Source organism: Oreochromis aureus, linkage group 3 (genome assembly GCF_013358895.1).
Source record: "Oreochromis aureus strain Israel breed Guangdong linkage group 3, ZZ_aureus, whole genome shotgun sequence".
In the NCBI taxonomy this organism is placed as follows: Eukaryota; Metazoa; Chordata; class Actinopteri; order Cichliformes; family Cichlidae; genus Oreochromis; species Oreochromis aureus.
Genome location: NC_052944.1, coordinates 58,558,347 through 58,577,318, shown reverse-complemented (window position 1 = coordinate 58,577,318; position 18,972 = coordinate 58,558,347). Strand labels below are relative to the sequence as shown.

The window sequence follows — 18,972 nt, the reverse complement described above, 5'->3', positions numbered from 1 at the left end:
AAAGAGACTTTTATGCATTTAAGAACTAAAAGCTGGATGGGGTTTTTAACACAAGAGGAAGGTTTTTGTTTTACCAGTTTCACCATGAAATAGACACAAAATTACATTTTATGTGCTGTTAAACAGCCATCACACCGCCAGCTGTGTGACACCTGTTTTTGACTCCACTGAAGCTCCTCTGGTTACTGTTGTTTTTGTGTGCTGCCACCTCCTGGCAGCTTCCTGTCACTGCTCAGTTTGTCCTGAAGCTGAGCAGCTCCACATCGAAACACAGGTCAGTGTCTAAAGATGGATATTTATTGAATAAACTGGAATTCATTCTATTAGTCATAATGCTGATTTCTGCTCACAGTTGGAATAAAGTGGGTAAGAGTTTGAGTTAAGTAAAATTTTGTGACTTTAACACATTTTAGGGCGTTAAAAATGTGCTGCTGTGTTCATCTGTGTGTTATTTAACTCAGCACCAACACAGTGATAACATTGAGAAAACATGTGTGACCATTTTATCACAATATAAGATTTTTAAAACATGCACATTGAAGATACTCTTGACCAGTGTAGCAAAGATTCTTCATATGCTTGTAACCCCAAAATACCCTCGATCCAGCTGTGCTTCTACAGCTGTGGTGAGTGTGAGCAAGCAGGTACACGAGACAGAATAACTCTGGTGGGAAAACTGAATCAGGAGCCATGATGAGATGTACGTAATGTGCATACACTGCTTTGCCATTTTCATGTTGTTGAGAGTAATCTGGTAGCACATGTGATCCACACAGACATGTGGTCACAATTGTGAGTTAAGTGCTGTGATATATGGAGACTATTATGCATATTTTATTTTGCTGGTTTATTGGTGTAATTTAAATCCACAATGTCATGTAAGTTTCCTGTTGCCAGGAGAGTGTATAACACTTTGGACAGTAGGGGGGCGTGCTTTGGGTACTGAGCACGCTGCTGCCCCCTACTGTCCAAAGTACGCTGCTGTCCCCAGTCTGTCATGTCTTTCATGTCTGCTTGTTACCTGTCAAGTTCGCATGTCTTTGTCTTTGTCTGGGTCTCAGTGTGAGTGTCACTTATTGTTTTATTATGAAGCTACCTCGTCTCATGTGTTTTATTTTCATTTTTGCTTCCCTTGTTCCGTTTGTCACATTTATTCCATCTGTGTTTCCTCCTGTTGCCCATCCTCTCATGATCCTGTGTATTTCTGAGTCCCCAGTTTTAGTTTGTAGTTCTCAGGAATTAAACTGTTTAAGTTCATGTGTCGTCTCTGGAGTCCTGCATTTGGATCCATTTGGGACTACGTGTGGTCTTGCAGACTGGGTCTGGAGCACAGGCTCTATCCAGAGGAGACCTGTTGTATTTTAGATCATAAACCTGAAATTTGAGTTAATCAGTCCAGTCGGATTCCCTTTGCACCACATTTCTCTTTTCCTAAGTCCTTATCAGTTCTCCTTCACACTTTTCCTTGACTTCATGACCAGGAAAAGTGGTTATCCCTAATGTACCAAATCACTAAGGACATAAAAACTCATCTCCACAGCAAAACAACAAGTAGTGAAGAGAGGAATAAGAAACACAGAGACATGACAATGAAAAGAAATGACAGAGAAAAGAGAACAAAGGCAGCAAAAAAAATATTTGACTGCTTGATCTACATGTAAATTAAAGTAGCGATATAAATCAGACTCTTCACCATTTAGTCCTAGAACTGAAGAAGCTTCTCGAAGACATCTTCAAGAAACTTAAGCAAGTCCAGTGGCTTCTTTGTAAGCTGCTTTGACTCTGTTACCCAACAGTATTTTAATGGGTTCTTATCTTACATCAAATCAGCCTCTGAACCAAAAAAAAACTGAAAGAAACTGAGATTGGTTTTAATCATCCCTTTATTTGATTTTTCCCCTATTCTAATGGAACAAACAATGAATGATATGGGAGATGGAGAGAAGCAGCTCAAATCAACAAAACAGAACAACTCCACTGTTTCAAAAAGCAAAACAAAACCCTCAAACATCTGCCGTGGTCTCAGATTCAGCTGAATGCTGCTGTTGTTGGATACGACAGTATTCTGTCACGCAGTGATTCAGTCTTTACTGACATGTGCCAATAAATCTGATCACCTTATCAGTTTGTCCACCTTAATAACCTTTAATTTCTATAACCATCAACAAAATCAGGTGCTGTCCTTCCTCCAACAACTTTGACAGGTCTTGTTTCCAACATTATCTATGTGCAGCATATTTAATCAGCAAATCTGAGCTTTACAGACTCTGAAACCTAAAACATTTCTTGACTTTACTTAATTGGTCTCCCAAGAAGCTAAAATTAGAAATCCACCCACATACCATCAACATCAACTAGATAACCAAGATTAGTAAAATAAATGATAAAACTCTCCTTCTAATGATTCACCATAGTAAAGAACTGATGTTAACATATTTCAGTACCTTTAAAGCAGCATTTTGTTTTAACAGTCCCCTAAGTTTTGCATTTTTTGTCAAATGCTTGATAGTTTCATGCCTTCAAGAATAGAAAAAAACAAAACAAAAAAATCTTCAGCTTATATAAACCTGAGAGGTAAACACACCAACAAGTCATTACTCTCAACTCCAATTCAACATTTGACAACTTAGAGGATTCCTGGAAGGTCCTGAAGTGCCTCCATGCATACTTGGAGATATTTCAGGAGTGTTTATGTACAACATAGATATTGATTTGGTTGTATATCCAAAACAGACACTATTCCCTTCACCAAGATACCAATAAAACAGTGTACACATCAGATATAGAGTCATTATCTGTTAGAGACGACAGTTTGTTCTTGTCTTCATTTCCACTGCTGTGGGAGTTCACAGCAGTGCTGAGCTCAATCTTTCACACATCCAAGATCTTGATCGGGACCAATCAGATGTCAGGGATCATCAGTGAAGTCAGTAACCTGTTGGTCAGTCCGAGTCACCATGGAAACCACCTGAGAAGACAAACCAGACCACAGTGTGACTGCTGAACAACCCTCCATCCTCTCTGTCACATCCCTTTGGTTTCTTTTCAGCCAATCACCTCTCACTTCTTCGTCCTATCATAATTTGTCATTGAGATGGATCTTCACCCTGATCCTGGACTGTCAGGCTACAAACAACCAAGAAGAACATTTCCTTCACACTTCATTTGCTTCAAGTAATTGAAAAGACATGAAATCAATAGTGATGGGATTTCCGGCTCTTTTAGGGAACCGGCTCTTCGGCTCGGCTCAAAGAGAGCCGGCTCTTTCGGCTCGATCCGGCTCTTCAGGTTGTTTTGTTGCTTTAATTAATTTATTATTAACAATAATACAAAATTATGCACAAAAGGAATTGTTGGATTTGTATTGTTGATTGTCATTTATGCTTAGAAATATCTACTTATATATGCTTAGAGTTTCATAATTAGTTGTAGATTGATAGAGGTTTGATTCTTAATAGTCTGCAAACTTTGTGTGCATTCCTGAGCACTCTGGCATTCACACCCACATTCTGGGAGCATGGGAGAGGTCGTACCTTCTCTTATTGTTTGTGTATTTATCGCAAGCACTCATATATATTCAAATAATTAAAAAATGTTCATTTAGTTACTACCACACACCAAATCCGGTCATTGGTACTTCCTGGCTTGTGTAGCCACTAGGTAACAAAAGCTCAACACTGCGCCGAGCATCCTGGAGCACTTCTGTTGTGTTTTGGAGTTTTTACGTGTTTTGTCTCTAGGGGCCACCGTAAGTATACTTTTATTTATTCACTCCACATAAAATGTAATAAATAAATCATATAATACAAAAACCAACTAGTCACAGTTCAACTTTTAACTATTTAAATTTTCAGCTTTTCCTTTTAAACAAATTTAAAGTGAAACAACACAAAACACTGCAAACCACAACACAATTAAATATAAACTAAAATATGAAAACAAAAAGTAGATGCATATTCTCTGTCATATGGGCCTGCATGAATAAACTTTCTGAATCCTTTATCATCCGCAACTGAAAATAGTTGTGAATGATTACTATACCTTTCTAATGTGACGTTGTTGTCCCTGACTTCTTTCTCTCTCTCCCTCCCGCTCTGTTCCTGTGCTACTGCGAGTGTAACTACCACCCTCCCCTCTGCCCAGCGTAAAGCACAAGGCTCGCGTGCGGAGTGAAGCGGAAAAAAGTGCGAGAGAGGGTGAGAGAAAGAAAAAAAACCCCCCACGGCTCACAATAAGGAGCCGGCTGGCGTCGTTCACGTCAAAGATCCGGCTCTAAGAGCCGTTTCGTTCGCGACCGACACATCACTAGAAATCAAAGTCCATCAGTAAAATTATTATAGCATTTCTTTCAGCCTTTATCGGTGAGGTTTGACATGTCTGTTAAATTTACTGGAGAGTTTTCTCTGTCTGAATCATTTTGCTGCTTTAACTTCACTGATCTCTTCCCCACAAGTTTTTTTTTCGCTTTTGTTTAGTCAGACCTCCTTTAGTAATAAACATAACTGATTATCAGCACAGGTCTCAGAATGGTGTCATCGAAAACAACAAACTCTCTCACCTAATGAGTCCAGGCCATGCTGATGAAGGCTTCACCTTCATATTTGGACCTGGCAGATCTGCGTCTGCGAGCAGCTGCAGGACAAGTCTAAAGACAAAGAGAGACAAAGTCGGGAACAGCTGTTCCCTACCAAGGTTCGTTTCAAAGTTTGAAAGACTTTGAAATAAAACAGACTTGTGTACCCATATATTGTGAATGTCTGTCTTTTGTATGTAGGTTGTAACACAGAGGTTTGGCCTGCCTTGGATCTAAGTAAACAAATGCCAAATGCGCACACACACACACACACACACACACACACACACACACACACACACACACACACACACACACACAGCAAATCTGCATTTATTTGTCCCACAAGTGGAAAATCTGCATTGTCATTGCAAAAAAGTGGACAGAGCAAGGTATAGAAAGTGCACTATACAAACATTTTATATATATATACATAGTTATACACACACATACATCTATATCATATATACACACACACACACACACACACACATATATATATCTATATCTATATATATATGTATATATATATATATAGATATATATATATATACATATACATACATACATACATACATACGTGTGTGTGTATATATGATATAGATGTGTCTGTGTGTATAACTAGACTTTATGCATATTATATAAGGTGTGGCTATATAAATATATAAATATATGTACAACTCTGTGTATATATGTTTATGGACAGGCATGCAGGCAGGTAAGGAAGGAAAGCAGCCTTGCAGGGAAGGAAAAACTTGAATCTCTCATGGTTAGGGGTTGGGGGAGGGTGTGTTTACACAACAAAAGCAGGAGAACAATGGAGCTGACGACCTGTGAAAATCTCAGCGGGGTGCCAAGAGGTGTTAAGGTCGGGGGGAATTTACGCAAATCTGCGCAGGCCAGTAAATCTAGTAGTAGGGACTTGCACCAGGGAAAAAAGGCTCAGTAATTCTAGTGTTAAGTCCACTTTAACAGACGCAGAATTAGGACACAGTCTTGTTCAGACAAAGATCTTGCATAAAATCAGTAAGAGGCAGCCATATTTAATAAAAAGCATACCGGGACACAGTTGTTCTGTTTGGGACACAGGTGGAGTTTGCAGTGCAGGTAGACGTCACCAGAGCTCCCAGTAAACTGGAACATGTTGAAGGAGAAGTAGTTGGAGGTTCCCAGTCCGTTTTCCTCCACCTGCACAGTCTGGTCAGCAGGGTTGGCACAGCTGCTCACAGACAGGAAAACACACTTTGTTCAGGAGTCCATGAGAGAGATCAAAACCACATGACTCTCTGAGTCTGTCTCACCCGTTTATGATCAGGTCGTATCTCGGAGTGCTGTCGGGTGATGGCTGGTCTGTGGCCCAGCAGGAGTCGGTGACCACGACGACCATGTCCCCATCCAGCCCGTCAGTCTTCAGCTCCACCCAGATCTTCTGGTCCAGCTGCACTTCAGTGCTGAAATCCACAGCTTGTGTCCGACCGGCGTCAGTGAAGCTCTGCATGGTCAGAGTGTAATCCCAAACTCCAGATGTGATGTGCTGGATCACAGAGCTGCAGAACACAAACACACTTCAGCTTTCTCTGACTCACAAACCTCATGAGAAGCTTCACATCTTAAAGTAACTCAAAGGAAACCAGCAGCCACCACACACCTGTCTCTGATCCTGAAGGTGGCAGTCTTGATGTCCGGCTGAGTTTGGACGCAGGAGAAGTCGATGTAGATTTGGTCATGACGAGTGATGATGTCAGAGGAGCTGTTCTGGGTCATGATGGTGTTTTTGTAGATCACTTGGCTGTTGTTGGTCTGCAGAGTCACACAATCAGATGTTGCTACTGAATATTTTTGTTCATTTTTTCCATGTTTAAAACCTGACAGTTTTCAGGTGTTAAAAACGACCCTGCTAGTGAGAAGAAATGCAGGAGTAACATTAATGGGGCTCATCCAGGATATATGTTGCCCTTCCAGAAAAAGCTGGGACACTGTTTAAAATGAAAATAAAAATAGAATGCATTTGGTGACAGTGGGAACCAAAAACACACACTATTGATCATTGGTCATATTGTAATATAGATTGGGCACCAGCCCAAACTGTCATACAATATGAAAAATGAGAAAATATCATGGAATGCATGAATAATTGAGCTGTTGAAGGTATATATTGTTGAATTAACTTAAAATAATTCAGATTGGCCACAACTTACTTTGAAAACTTATTTACATGCTCATCAAATTATAGCTTTGGATCTAAAATTATTCCTCAAAACTCAAAATCTTTAACCTCTTCTATTCTTCATTCCATAATGTAGTTTTAAAATCATCAGAAGGACTATGTTTTCTAAAGAAAAAAGCACATATAAATAGTAGTGCTGTCAGCGTTAAAATGACGTTAACTCCATGACCGCATTAACGCGGCAAATCTCCGTTAGCAAGTTAACGCAGATCGCCCGTGCATGGGACTAAACAGCGCTAACGCATTAACGAGCTAACCACGCTAAAGCGTTGACGCCGCCTCTAAATCCTCTCAAGTGCCTTTGACAGGACAGGAGGTATGGAAATTGGACAATAGCTACATATCAAATTATGCTCCTCTTCTTTAAAAACCAGAGTAACTAATGCCTTTTTCCATTCATTTTGAAATCTTCTATTTCTGACTCATACATTTCTAAGATGTGTCAATGCCTTTGTGAGTAAATTCCTGTATTTTTTAATGAAACAAGTGTCCAAACTATATATAACAATTAACCTCTTGAATGCGAAATTAATCTGGTCATTTAAAAGCTATTATATCATTGGTTAGAACTGAAGAATTAAATTTAAATTTTTGTCAATTCTTCTACTGATTATATAAAGTATTTAATAAATTCAGGTGCCATAGAAGCCTTATCTGTATCTGTCTTCCTTCCTACCTAATTTTTCATCACCTAGATGATCTATTAACTAAATTATTTAAATGGTTCCAAAGTAAAATATTATGATCTTTAGCTTTATATTATATTAATTCCAGGACTACTTTATTTCTAATAACGTATTTCTATTTGTTACACTAATTTATTTCTTAGGTTTTCCAGATCATATGATAAGTGTTGATTTTAGCAGTCAATGCTATTTTAAGAGCCAAATGTATTTCACTATTTAACCATGGTAAAGTTGTCTTCTCCTGGTTGCATTTGATGGTCTTGTGTGGATGCTGGAGTTTGGGGTACAGCCTTTTAATGACAGCTGTCATGACTCAGGCTCTAGCTTTTGATCGTCTACAAAACTTCCTTTGACTTGCTGAAGTCAATGAACTGGACCTCGGGATCTTGGTGGTACTGTTGGTGTCACACTTTTAAAGCAATTATTTGTGGTTATTTGGTTTTACTAACAAGCTGGCCAGGAAGTCTGTCATCCAGATTGGGTGTTTTCTTTAGTCTTTTACTTGTCAGATATCTGCGTCTGTGCATTGACCCAAAAAGTTTGATCTTGTTCACCAAGCCGTACTACTTCTTGTGTGAGCTCCTATTTGTGTTTTTCCTTGAGCTAGTTTGTGACTGGAACTGTCTGAGTAGAAAATAACTTCACAGATCAGCAACATGATGAGCAGTCACAGAGGTCAGAGGTGAAGCTGATCCCAGAGAAAGATCCCAAACTGCAGCAGAGCAGCAGAAGCTCAGCAGATGCTGGAAGATGTTTGGCTGCTTGTAGAAGGTAAAGAGGAAGAGATGAAACTCACCGTGACCTCCGTCCCACAGCTGTTGCTGCTGTTGAAGCTGAAGGTCACCATGTGGGTGAGCTCGTCCACCTGACCCCTGCAGGTCGGGTCGTTGAGGTGTAAGGCAGAGTAGTCGATGTCTTTGTCCTCCAGGAGACAACCGACCAGAGTGAGTGAAGCAGAGTTCTCCTTGCAGACAGTTGGATCACCTGAATGTCACAATATCAGTCAGAAAAATCACAGTTAGAAGTTTTCCTCCATTATTCAGCCCTGTTGTCATGGTGATGTCACAGCTGTCGTACCCAAAGAGTTGTTTTCTTGGTACTTGAGGCAAAATGGCCCGACAGAAGCAGCGAGTGTCACCACCGACCGTCTTCTCACCACAGAACTCGTGATCGCTGCAGGTCCTGTCCTGACAGAAGGCCTCAGAGGCTACAGAGGAACACACTGATGTATTATCCTGAAAACATGTGAGCTCTAAAAATCCACAGTTCAATTTTTTTTAACAAAGGAGAGCTTATTAATGTCTTATTAAGGTCTTATTAATGTCTTATTAAGGTCTTATTAAGGTCTTACAGCAGCCGGTCTTTGATGTCCAGCCATCCAGAGTGTGGTTGTGTAGACTGCAGGCTCTGGCGTAGGCCTTCAGGAACTGACAGTTGAGTCCGTCCACTGCAGGATATTTACACAAAGTGTTGGTGCAGGCGGTTATGTAGGGCTCTGGGTCAATGTCACTGTTACAGGAGGAGAAGGGCGCCTCCTTCAGGAGATTACAGCTGTACCACAGATAGGAGAAGAAGTTCAAGACAATAAAATGATCATCTTTAATCATTTGTGTTAATCTTCCATCTATGCTGCAGTTACATGTAATGTACCATATAATTTACAACAGAGATCAAGGTACAACACAGATGTTGCCTACTGTGTGGATCTGCTCACCGTTCAGTCACACTGGTGCAGTCGATCGTGCTGTCAGCAGGCTCACTGTACTGCATCTCACAGCTAGGGGGCGACAAACAACAAAGTTCAGGCTCATTCATGCAATCACAGAATATCTGCAACATCAGCAGCAGCAGTCAGAGGGACTGTGAGCTTGTGATGAGGTCTTACCTGGTGGAGCTGTACTCAGAGAGCCTCAGGTCAACAGAGAACTGCTGGAGTTTCCACACAGACCCTCCACAGATGAACCAGCAGGTCCTGCACAGGATCAGGACAGAATGAGTCAGATCAGCATCAGTATTCAAACTGGACGAACACAGAAGAATAAATAACAGCACAGTTTACAGTTCATGTTACATGAATTAAACTTTATCTTCTGTACCTTCTAAGTGGATCTGTGCGGTGTCGCCATCAAAGAAGACAGAGATGTTGAGGTTGGAGAGCGACAGCTTGGCAGTGACTCCAGTTTGGTCCTTAGAGAGCTGCACACCGTGAACCAGCTGAGATGAGCTGTCGAGGGTCAGCGTGGAGTCGTCCAGCTGCACCACAGCAGAGACAAAGTGGAGGAAACACTGAGTGAAACATGTCAAACACACAAACAGGCTGATTTCACAGCAACAACCACTGAGTTCAGCAGCTCTGAAAGAACTGCTTCTAACAGCCCTGAGAAGAAAGATGAGAGGAGACACAGCAGAGGATGAGGGAGGACTTTGGATCAGACTCCACTCTGACACATGAACTGTGGCTGTAGGTCACTTACCTGAACTCTCCCACCTTGTTCCAGGTGAATGTCATGCCCGTCCACACGCAGCGTCACACTGTCCAAAAAGCTCACATCTGTACGACGCTGGTCCTTGAAGTACCCCAGAACCTGGAAGTCTGGGAGTGACGGAGTCGAGAACAGAGAGTACGCACACCGATCCTGGATGGAGTTAATCTGGCTGTGGACGTCGATGATAGTGGGGCCGGTCACAGTGCAGATGGCGTCCAACACACAGCTGACAAAAGCAAAGAAAAAAGTGAGCAACCACAATCATCATCATGAGCTGGTTTTGAGTGCTGCAGCCACCAGGGAGAGCTCTCATGTTCAAGATATCTCAGAGAAAGACCTGATGGTGGTGCTACAGAAAATGCCAGCATGACAAAGTGAGCAGGCTGCATGATGTGGGACCATCTGCAGCTACATTTAAGCATCAGGAGGAAGCAGTCAGTGTTTTATTGATTCCTGATTCATCAAATAATCCAGCTGTGAACCAGCAGCTGTGTATGAAGTGTGAGCCTTTTATCAAACTCGCTGTTCACTGAGCTCTTTGCTCTGATTAGAGCTGCTGTTCAAAATGAGTTCAATCACTGCTGATGTAATACTAACACTTCCTGCTGCTGCTCCTTCACAATAAAAGTGTTCTGTAAAAGCGACCCGCTCCTAGTGAAATCTCCTGAAACAGCTAAAAAAAAAAGCCTCATCGAGTCTCTGTGTGATCACAGCTTTTCTTTGAAATACAAGGAAGACATAATTACATGTTGTTGCCTTGACAACGCTCCAGGGGACCACAGCTGGAGGTGTGGAGGACTGCAGTCTCATTACAGGTGAGACTGAGGCAGGTTTCTGGATTAGAGCTGATCACTGTACCAGGTGGATACATCTCACCTGAGGATTGAAAAAGGGTTTATTTTAGTTCAGACACTCAGACTCGTTTAACAACCGTGAGCACAAACATCACTGCAACTGTCATGGTCTGACAGCCCCCGCAGGGCTGCTGCCTGTTGTGTCGGTGTTTTGTGTTTTCTCTCCTCGTCTCCTCCTTTTTTTCTCTCATGTTCAAGAATGCAATGCATAATCTAGGAAGAACACTACAAATAAATAAAGTTATAAATAATACAAAATAAATAATTCATGTGATGAAGCTATTTCTTTTTTCGCTTCATCACTCTCTCAGTGGATTTGTTTACCTCTAAGCGGTGACGAGTGCTCCCGAGAGTGTTCAGCGCTAAAGCCGGGTGTTCTCAGAACACCGCCGCACCTGCTGCTGATCGGATCCGACCCGCTGTGGCTAATTAGACGCCATCTTTGGGCAGTCTACTTAACGGTGTTATCGGGCTTCAGTCAGCGCTGGATTATTGTGTGGACGTCGGTAGCACTGCTCGGACGTGCTTTCTGTGTGGATGCTTGCTTTAAGCCAAGGACTGTCTAGTCAGCGTTTTGTATGTTCGTTTTGTCACTAGGAGTCGAGAACGGAGAGAAGTCTGTATTGCCACTGAGGATAATTGTTTGGGGGATGTCACTGCGTGTGTGTGTGTTATCACTTCACGGCCACAAACACTGTCAGGAGAAGGAGGAGACCGCAGCTGTGCACTTTCACTAGGCATTGAACTGTTGTTTTTTCACCTCACTGTAAATAAATCCACTGTTTTCTTTAAAGGAGCTCTGCATTCGAATCTGCTCATTCCCACACCACCCCTGACAGCAACATTTAAATAGTTCAATTTTGCAGAATGCCAAAGTCGAGTTTGGAGCTTTGATATACTCACCTGAGTGTCTGCATCCACTGAGGTCTACGAAAGCTGGAGTTGAAGAAGTAGTATTAACTCTTTTGACTGTGGTTCCACCAACCTGAACATCACACACCTGGACAGAAGCAAACACAATCAATGCTACGACCACAAAGCAGAGACAACGTCAGACTCGTTAAGATGAAAACAACGTTTGTGTTTGAAAGTATTTAAACATTAACAAATGTGTGTAGTTGTTTATAAACACTCAGACTCACCAGTGTATCAGAGCTGTATGTGAAAAACACCAGAGCTGCTTGTGTCCCATAGTTATTCAGAAGGAAACCAATCTGTTACGAGCAAAGAGAAAAGTTTCAGACACTGTCGGGAAGTTTGCTCTAAAAGCTTTTACAAAAGTGTTTGATGTGATAAAACCTTAAATTTTATTTTTGCTTTTCAGTGTTTATACGATTTATTAGAAGTAAAACAGTGAAAAGTGACACCAGTCACATTTAACTGTGTGATATACAACAACACTCACAATGGAGTCGAAACCGATGGCAACAGTGCATTGCAAACTGTTCTGAATGGTTGGCAAATTTTCACGGGCACCATATTCAAGTGAATTTCCTGGATTTATGAAAAATTCAAATCGCTGTGCGCCCCGTGAATGCTGCACAAGACAGTCGCCTCCAGTTTCAGGACTGAAAAAGCCGTTGAAACAGACGGTAACATATCCAGATGTGATGTTCACCTGTGGAAAATCAGAGACACAGCGAGTCAAACATCAACATCTTTTGTGCTTTGAGTCATTTACAGCTGAACTGTTGGTGTCAGAGCTGCTCAGGTTTCAGTCAGAGCTCTCGCTCTGCTTCAGGAAGCTGCATCAGCTGATGTTCACATACTCAGCATCACTGCAGAGGACATTAATGAGACTCTGAGCTTAAAGCCAGCTGCCCTCTGAGGGCCTGAACCCGGGAACAGAGAGTGTGTGACCTTCATGAACTGCTGATGTTCACTCAGTCTGCAAACATGATCTCTGCCACAGGTGGAGACTAAACAGCAACAGTGATGGAAACACAAAGATCTGCTACAACATCAGGCTTCATCCTACTCACATAGAGCTGCTCGTACTGCTGTCCGTAATACGTGATGGGACATGAGCTGATGTCCACCACTGAAGACTTAGTGATGAACCGCTGAGCACCTGAAGACACAGAGACACATGAGAGCTGTGAGCTACAGTCTGTTAGCTGGTCGGACAAACAGGGAGAGCTGCAGGCTGAAAAACTGACTTCATGAATGGATTAAACAGCATTTGTTCAATAATCAATTACATTATCATTTATGATTTAAAGTGTTGCTACATGCTGGATATACTCCTGCAGGCAAAGGTCAGTTAGTGCTCAGCTGGGATGTTCTCAGATGGGAGAACACCACGGCTGCACATCCATGTGTCTCATCCTCTGAAATGAATGTATGCCACATACTCAGTTTAAATAATAAATTAAGCTTGATAGGCTGTTGCATAGTTTCTGTAATTGGTAAATCTATGTTTTCAGTAGAGAGGTGATGGGCATCCATTTGGACCCCTGTGGTTTGCAATTCCTCCAGTAATTAATCTGATTTTGATTTTCTTTATACTTTGACTTATTGGCTATCTGTTGGTACTAAAATGATATTGTAAACTTTATATAAAGGAAAATCTAATTTAATTCCACATATTCTTCCTTCAGCACTGCTAAAGGTGAGCTAAAGCCACAGATGTTCCTTCAGTACATACGGTCTTGTATGATAAGACAGTGCCCAAATTTCATAATCTATAATACATTGCTGAACCTTGTTACTAGTATTTTGTTCAGGCAGTCCAAGCATTTACATGGAATAATATCTCCATTGCTGCCCCTGCTGACTTCTCCTAGTGCTTCTTGGAGCAAAATCTCAGGATATAATATTATAGTGTGTGTAATGGCAGCTTTTATTCAAAATATTCAAACTTTCAAAGTCAAAATAAACTTTATTGTCATCACTGCTACAAACAGTAGAGTATATAGAGAGACGAGACGACGAGGCTCCAGTTCCAACAGTAAATATAAGAAGAGTAAGAAATAAATATACACTGTAAGACTAAGGTAAGAGGTAAAGGTAAACGGATCAATAATGATCTAAATTTACAATTTATATTTGAATGATTTGAAGTGACCTTGAAGTGAATCAAGTCAATATTTGCAGACTTTAATTTTTAGTATGTCTGTCTGCTCATGTCCTGTGCTAAGTTTCTAACTTTTCTCCTTTTCTTTTTTTCCTGCCTGTCAACTAGAGCATCCATTCCTCCCACTTACCCCGGGCCAGGTCAGGGTTCAGCAGCCTAATAAGAGAATCTCCCAGGCCTCATGTGAATAATTGTGTTTATATATTGGGCATAACAGTGTATTCAGATGATTCTGATTGCAAAAGCTGTTCAGGTTTGAACTCAGTTATGACAGTGCTGTTTATTGGTAAAAACGTCCCTTTAGGGTATTTAGGGTAAATTAATGAAATATGTGACAACAAAAAAGGTGAATTCTTTGGTGTGAATACAGAACAAGCTTTTATCTAATGAGAGAACGTGTAACTCCATACAGCATTTAAAGCTTCCTTCATTAGTCCTCGTCACTCTTTGTTCCTCTCTGGTTTTACTGTTGCTACTCAGGTACTGTGAGGAAACATTCAAAATGACAGCTGGCTGTGTGCGCTTACCTGCCAGTGCAGTAAGAGCAGACAGGAAGAGCAGGGGGCGGAGCATCTTGTAGGGAGCCAGTCAGCCGACAGGGAACTGAAAGACACACAGGTAGACATGTGTGATTGGACAGAAAGTCTCTGCCACATGTGCTTGCTCTGCTATGCCATCATTTATGGCATTTATGTGGCACAGTGTATTTATCCACAGGAAAAAAATAAGTAACACAACGCGAGACTCAGTGTTTGAACTAAAAACGTCTAATGAGGCTGTCTCCATTACCAGTCTGTAAAACGTGATTCTTCACACTGATATTTCACAGATTTCTCTAGACTGGAAGAGTAAACAACAAGAAAACTTTTCAAATGTATTAATAAAATCTATAAGTTTGAAGCCTTCCTCACCAATTAAATAAGTATTTACCATAACCTTGTTTGTAATAAAGTCCCTTTGTTTTTTAATATACTCCATGTTAAATACCAGACGCGATTTCCTTTCTGGCATGTAGAGTGTGTGTTTGCCATGCTGTGAGTGTCTGTGAAAAACACACCTGTGCTGTGGGTGAAGAGTCACTTCTCGATTCTACATTAAAAAAAAAGAAAAATCAGTTACTGCAGTTTTAACGAGTCATGTAGAGAAATTTTACAGCAAACATTTCTTTTATGCCGTCTTAGAAAATACCGAATTTGAAGTTAACAAAATTTCAGGACTGCTTCCAAACAAAACTTGTGGGCAATAAGTAGCAAATTATACAATACTAAAATGAAAATGCAAGACTGAGGCTCTTTTGTAGGAACATTGCAAAATTAAGTTGGGACTATGTTACATTTAAAATTGTTATATTTATTTTAAACTTATCTGACTTTGATATAACATTGCAGTAACCTGAGAAAACATTGTATAAGATTATTGGTCCACTGCAGGAAAGACACTGTGACCATTGAGCTGTCACAACTGGTAATATTGGTAATGTTGGAAACTTCCCAAATTATGACTAAAAACTGTCTCAGATAAAAGTCTTAAGTTAATTTCAGGCAATCATTAAAACAGATTTTTACAGCAGAGGGCTGGATTTCAGGAAAGCATCCTGCTATGTCCACTAAGAAGAGTAGGAATGTTTACCATGGAAAAAGTACATTTCTGTTATTTCTACTGCTGAAGCCTCAGAGCTGCTCTCAGCCTGTTTTTTGTGTACTTATTGTTCTTTAGTGTTAAGTAAAGTTTATTTATGTAGTTATTTCCAAAGACATAAAAGGCACAACGCACTGAACAACAATTAAAACACAATATCTAAAGAGAACAATTTTAAATCTCCATAAAAAATAAATAAAGGTACAGGTGTGCCGAGGAGGAGAGAGTGCGGCTCGTCCTACCTTCTGCAGGTCTGATGGAGGATGAGGAGGATGAAGGCTGCTGTTCAGGAGGCTCTCTGGTGATCTTGCTGCAGGTGGACAGATTGTCTGTTGAGGACACTGCTGCTTTCTCCATCCATCTCTTTTATGTGCATCCTCGCTGCTGTCCACGCCCAGGAGGAGAAGAGGGTGGAGGTATAGTTCACAGTGGAGCTGCCTGATGATTCAGCACTTTGTTAGAAAAAACAAAAACAAAAAAACAAAAACAAAACTGGGCTTGACTGCTCCAGTCAGATTGCATCATTAATAGCACCACCTGCTTTAAAGAGTTAGTCGGGGTGCCCTACTTCACAGCTCTTAGTACTGTGAGTCTTGCCAGAGCCTATTTGAGCCGTCATTCGGCGAGAGGCAGGTGCACCCTTACCAGGTCGCCTGTCTGTCGGAGGGCTAACGCAGATGTAAATACAGTATATAAGGTAAAAACAGAGTTCGTAACAAGCTTTCAATATTTGGTGTGACCACCTTTATTCTTCCACACAGCCGAGCTCTGGTAGGCAGCTTTCTTGTCATTTCTATAAGTAGTCTTCAGGAATAGTTCTCCAGGCTTCTTCAAGAACCTTTAAAGCTCTTCTTTGGATGTTGGCTGCCTTTCGTTCTGTTCCCTGTCAAGATGATCCCATACTGTTTCAATAATGTTGATGGGCTCAGGAAAGGCCAATCCATGACTGATAGTGTTTCAGTGTGTATGTTTCTATCCAGGTATGCTTTTACTGCATAGTCAGTGTTTTCTCCATCGCTGTCATAATGAAAAATGAAGCTGATGCCAATCAGACACTTTCCAGACAGTACTGGACCAAAGTCTGTTTCTATGTTCATAATATCTTCAGTTTTGACAAGAAGTGTTTTACAGAAGACTGTAGATGCTCACTGTTGTACCTCTCTCATCACCTCCTCTGTACATATTGACAATGATTTGAATCAAAACTTTCACATTTGGATTCATCAGTCCATCAGACCTGTTGCCATTGGATCTCAGTCCAGTTCTTGTTTAATTTGGCAAAACCCAGCTTTTCCTTAACATTGTTGAGGATTATTCATTAACAATGGCTTCTGCCAGCCACTCTTCCACTGAGAACTTTTGCGATGAGGCTTCAGTGAACAGTAAATGAATCAACTCAGGTCATGTGTCAGGTCTTTGCTGGATTCTTGTTTCTTAAGGACATGACTTTCAGGTACTGTTCAGTTGCTGTGGATTATTTGTTTAGGCCTGACACTTCTTTGACCTCCACATGTCCAGTTTCCTCAAAAATGTTTTAAGCCACACTCCACACCATATTGAGATATGCCAAGTTTAATGCTCAACTAAAGAAATGGAAACAAATGATGACAGGAACGATGACTGGTTCTTTTGTTTTGAGTTGTCTGGCATGTGTAGATATAAAAATGGTCCATCCCTTAGTTAGTCGACCTTTTGGCTTAACACAGCATTTCTCTAAAAATGGTCAGCTAGCTCGCGACCTCTTCTGAAAGTCTGTCTCCTTGGAAACTAAATATAAAGAAGGCTGTCTTCGACATACTTCGACGGTACTGTGCAAAACATTCTATAATTTGTTATTATAAAAGAAACTACGATACAGATTCTTCAAATGAATCTTCAGAGCTCAATGTTATACTTCCTGTGACTGTTTGTAAAAAACTCTTCTTTCTCAAGGTTTTTTAAAGTTGTCTTTTACAAGATGTCCAGTATGTTTGGATATTGGATGCTTTTTCACTCATTTTCAGTCCCTTCCTTGTTGGTCACCATTTTCACAAGAATTCTTGCTACAGTTTGGGAGGCATAATATAGGATCTTTGCACCAAGATGGTATCTCCAAAAGTTGATTCTCTTCATCTGGACGTAGCGTTTTGTGGGAGAAACGTTTGCGTGGGTTCCCTCCGTGTACTCCGGCTTCCTCCCACTGTCCAATGACATGCAGCTTGTGGGGATTGCTTAATTGGATAATCCAAATTGCCACTAGGTGTGAATGTGCGAGTGAATGTGAGTGTGAATGGTTGTCTGTCCCTGTGTTTTAGCCCTGCGACAGACTGGCGACCTGTCCAGGGTGTACCCCGCCTCTCGCACTATGACAGCTGGGATAGGCTCCAGCGCCCCTGAAAAGGATAAGCAGAAGTGAATGGATGGATGGACGTTTCGTTACTCATCCAAGTGACTTCTTCAGTCTCAGCTGACTGAAGGTTTCCCCAATTTTATAAACAGTACATTTGCAGTGTCGCCATCTTACAGTGCTGTGATTGCAGCCATTCCCCAACTCTCTGTGAATGGTACTCATGGCCATTGATCAGTGGGTTTTGATCAGTGGGTTTTGGTCAGTGGTTGTTGATCAATGGTCATGAGAATTTGCATAATTAAGATTAAGGAACTGACCTCACAGCCCATTGTTCCTTCAGTGGGCTGGTTTCAGTCATTATGCAAATTACTGTTTATAAGATTGGGGAAACCTGCAGTCAGCTGAGACTGAAGAAGTCACTTGGATGAGTGACGAAACATTTCTCCCACAAAACGCTACGTCCAGATAAACAGAATCAACTTTTGGAGGTTTACTTACCTGGATGATTGAGAATGCATCAAGACCCACCAAGATGGTGATTCTCAAAGAGCTTTTAGCAGCATATTTCATTATGGTGTGCAGGGTTACCTTAAAACTTTTGAGGAAATCTACAACAGAAGGAAAGAAGAGAAAATATGAGGGTTGGCACAAGAGTTTTCCATACTATTGTGCATATCTTTCATTCATTCTTACATTCTTCTTGTGCCTTTGGTGCAATACACCAGCGGCAAAGTACATCATGAACTAGGTTAATGTGGATTTTATATCAAGCCTGTGTACATAATTAATTTGTAGCATTGTGTGGACCTGAGCGGCAGCATTCTGTCGCTCTTAAGATGCCTCAGGTACAGGTCAGCAGGGACACAGCTCATTCCTGAAACAGGGTTTGTCATCCTTTTGCTCCTGTTGAAGAGAGCAGTACACTGTGTGCATAAACTCTGCTTTTCACCTGCTGTGTGTGTACTGTTGCAAGTATTTATTGACCTAAGAGCAAAGAAAAATGAATAAACCATCTCTCAGCCTGGCTGTAGATCAGCAGACACCCTGCTCAAGCAGTTTGTGCCTCTTTATGAGGTCCATGTGTCCATGTGAGAGGCTTCTAT

General features: G+C 41.1%; 1 pseudogene; it reads right to left on the bottom strand.

The window, feature by feature from the left end:
* Nucleotides 1-1,887: 1,887 nt before the first annotated feature.
* LOC120435711 lies at nucleotides 1,888-15,890 on the bottom strand (annotated as a pseudogene).
* Nucleotides 15,891-18,972: the final 3,082 nt, after the last annotated feature.